The 3,686-nt window shown below is 55.4% G+C and overlaps 1 non-coding gene across 1 annotated transcript in view; it reads right to left on the minus strand.

Annotated features, from left to right (window-relative positions):
* The window catches only part of LOC124727410, a 1,908-nt gene extending 492 nt beyond the window's left edge, over positions 1–1,416 (minus strand). Inside the window, exon 1 of the ribosomal RNA XR_007007114.1 lies at positions 1–1,416. This exon is cut by the window's left edge and continues 492 nt beyond it. This is a non-coding gene — a ribosomal RNA (small subunit ribosomal RNA).
* Between the last annotated feature and the right edge of the window lie 2,270 nt (positions 1,417–3,686).

Genomic DNA, 3,686 nt, shown 5'->3' on the forward strand with positions numbered 1-3,686 from the left:
TCGGAATTAACCAGACAAATCGCTCCACCAACTAAGAACGGCCATGCACCACCACCCACCGAATCAAGAAAGAGCTATCAATCTGTCAATCCTTCCGGTGTCCGGGCCTGGTGAGGTTTCCCGTGTTGAGTCAAATTAAGCCGCAGGCTCCACTCCTGGTGGTGCCCTTCCGTCAATTCCTTTAAGTTTCAGCTTTGCAACCATACTTCCCCCGGAACCCAAAAGCTTTGGTTTCCCGGAGGCTGCCCGCCGAGTCATCGGAGGAACTGCGGCGGATCGCTGGCTGGCATCGTTTATGGTTAGAACTAGGGCGGTATCTGATCGCCTTCGAACCTCTAACTTTCGTTCTTGATTAATGAAAACATACTTGGCAAATGCTTTCGCTTCTGTTCGTCTTGCGACGATCCAAGAATTTCACCTCTAACGTCGCAATACGAATGCCCCCGCCTGTCCCTATTAATCATTACCTCGGGTTCCGAAAACCAACAAAATAGAACCGAGGTCCTATTCCATTATTCCATGCACACAGTATTCAGGCGGGCTTGCCTGCTTTAAGCACTCTAATTTGTTCAAAGTAAACGTGCCGGCCCACCGAGACACTCAATAAAGAGCACCCTGGTAGGATTTCAACGGGGTCCGCCTCGGGACGCACGAGCACGCACGGGGCGGTCGCACGCCTTCGGCTCGCCCCACCGGCAGGACGTCCCACGATACATGCCAGTTAAACACCGACGGGCGGTGAACCAACAGCGTGGGACACAAATCCAACTACGAGCCTTTTAACCGCAACAACTTTAATATACGCTATTGGAGCTGGAATTACCGCGGCTGCTGGCACCAGACTTGCCCTCCAATAGATACTCGTTAAAGGATTTAAAGTGTACTCATTCCGATTACGGGGCCTCGGATGAGTCCCGTATCGTTATTTTTCGTCACTACCTCCCCGTGCCGGGAGTGGGTAATTTGCGCGCCTGCTGCCTTCCTTGGATGTGGTAGCCGTTTCTCAGGCTCCCTCTCCGGAATCGAACCCTGATTCCCCGTTACCCGTTACAACCATGGTAGGCGCAGACCTACCATCGACAGTTGATAAGGCAGACATTTGAAAGATGCGTCGCCGGTACGAGGACCGTGCGATCAGCCCAAAGTTATTCAGAGTCACCAAGGCAAACGGACCGGACGAGCCGACCGATTGGTTTTGATCTAATAAAAGCGTCCCTTCCATCTCTGGTCGGGACTCTGTTTGCATGTATTAGCTCTAGAATTACCACAGTTATCCAAGTAACGTGGGTACGATCTAAGGAACCATAACTGATTTAATGAGCCATTCGCGGTTTCACCTTAATGCGGCTTGTACTGAGACATGCATGGCTTAATCTTTGAGACAAGCATATGACTACTGGCAGGATCAACCAGGGAGCTGCGTCAACTAGAGCTGAGCAGCCGGCCGCCCGGGAGTGTGTCCCGGGGGCCCGCGCGAACACGCAAGCGTCCGCTCAATCATTCTGCAAACAGGAGGAGGCTGAGCTCCCCTGCACAATACACCTCGAAACCCTCTCAGGTCCCGGCGGCGCGCAGCGCCGTCCCAAGTACTTGGTCGGGTTCGAGAGAGGCGCAATCGCCCGGAGTTAGGCGAGTAGACGCTTTCGGTGCGACCACCCGTGCTCCCAACTGAGCTTGCCGCTGCCGACAGAGGCCCGGGAGCGTGCTGTCGTGGCATTGCCGGCGGGAGACAACACGCGCCACCTACGGTGACCGGCAGCTCCAACGCCAGCGCCACAGAAGGACAAAAGCCCCACTTGGGTGCCGAAGCGAACTCTCCCAGCACAGCGCACGCGCCAACACATCCGCACAGCTGCGATACAAACCACCAGCGAGAACCGCTGGGGCGACCGAGCAGCAGACGGCGTCGCGGCGCCGAGCGCCGGGCGGCAGCGCATCCTCAACGCACACAGTCCTCAATCGGACCAGCACACTGAAGATGTCCACCGCGCTTCGCACCGGGCCCGCGAGGACCTACTTTGGCCGCACGGCGCCGCGCGCAGGGTGCGCCGGCGCGCAGCTGCGACGCCTGCCGCGTCCGTCGGCCGGCGCGCCTGCCACTGGCCGCCCCCACCAGCCGGCTGTAGCGCGTGCGCCCACGCACCGCGCGGCCAGCACGCCGGGAGGCGCCCCCTCACCGGCCGGGGACGGTCCCACCCAGCCACCGCCGCGTATCGCTTCACACCCAGATGCCGTTCAGTTTCGTCGGCATGGTGGGTATCGCTGGAACAACCGGTTAGTACCTCAACCTATCGTCGCCATCACCGATTCACCCCTAGCGAGAACAACCGCACCACAACAGGTTACCATTTGTTCATTTGCGTAACTTCACCAGAAAACGCAGGCGTCCATCGCCATTTGCAACTTCCACGATTATTGCATGCCTGTGTCAGGTGTCACGCCACACTACGTCTGCCCACATACACGCAACAAAATGTGCACGCCTAGACAATACGTGGAAGGTGGCCCCCGTACGTATGCGATGTCCATTGCTCGAACGACTGTCAACCGGCCTCTGTAGCATGTCGCAGATATGGAACGCGGTGCACCATGCCATCACGGTGTGTGAGGAGAGACGACTAGGTCCGAATACATCAACAGACAGCTCATGCTGATCGCCATCCACGGCGTCCGTTCCTCCCACACGTCTCTATGGCGTACCACACTGCAATCCAGCTCTCATAGGGAGACGACACGTAGCTGCGTGCACAATATTTGCACTGTATGGTCCGCCGTTTTTGGGCGCAGTCGTTGTACGGTCACACATGTGCCACGATGTATCATTCAGTACATAAGGACGAATGTGCAGTACAGATTGTGGTTTACGCGTACGACATTAGCGGACAGTTGACACAGGCCGCACCACAACGTAGCCTGAGTACGTCGCATGCGGAGGGCATTGAACATGCAAAGTTCTCACCAACCAGCTTGCGAAGGCAGGGGGCAAGGTGGGGACGTGGGGAGGGGCGGCATGTACGTCCTGCTGCCATCCACATTACAGTGTACAGCAGGAGCATGTGGAAAGTGAGCAAGACTTGCAAGGTGTTTAACATGAAGCGATACACAGGGGAGCGGGGAGTGCGAGTAGCGAACTATATTGCGAGGGTTGCGGGTGGGCAACACTACACTAATTGAACGAGTCGTATAACAATTACAGAGCAGGTTTAGGCGACAACGTGGGTTACGTTAGGCGACAACGTGGGTTAGGTTAAGGCACGACGTGGGTTAGGTTAAGGCACGACATGGGTTAGGTTAAGGCACGACATGGGTTAGGTTAAGGCACAACATGGGTTAGGTTAAGGCACAACATGGGTTAGGTTAAGGCACAACATGGGTTAGGTTAAGGCACAACATGGGTTAGGTTAAGGCACAACATGGGTTAGGTTAAGGCACAACATGGGTTAGGTTAAGGCACAACATGGGTTAGGTTAAGGCACAACATGGGTTAGGTTAAGGCACAACATGGGTTAGGTTAAGGCACAACATGGGTTAGGTTAAGGCACAACATGGGTTAGGTTAAGGCACAACATGGGTTAGGTTAAGGCACAACATGGGTTAGGTTAAGGCACAACATGGGTTAGGTTAAGGCACAACATAGGTTAGGTTAAGGCACAACATGGGTTAGGTTAAGGCACAACATGGGTTAG

The sequence above is a fragment of the Schistocerca piceifrons genome, unplaced genomic scaffold (genome assembly GCF_021461385.2).
Source record: "Schistocerca piceifrons isolate TAMUIC-IGC-003096 unplaced genomic scaffold, iqSchPice1.1 HiC_scaffold_1100, whole genome shotgun sequence".
Classification (NCBI taxonomy): domain Eukaryota; kingdom Metazoa; phylum Arthropoda; class Insecta; order Orthoptera; family Acrididae; genus Schistocerca; species Schistocerca piceifrons.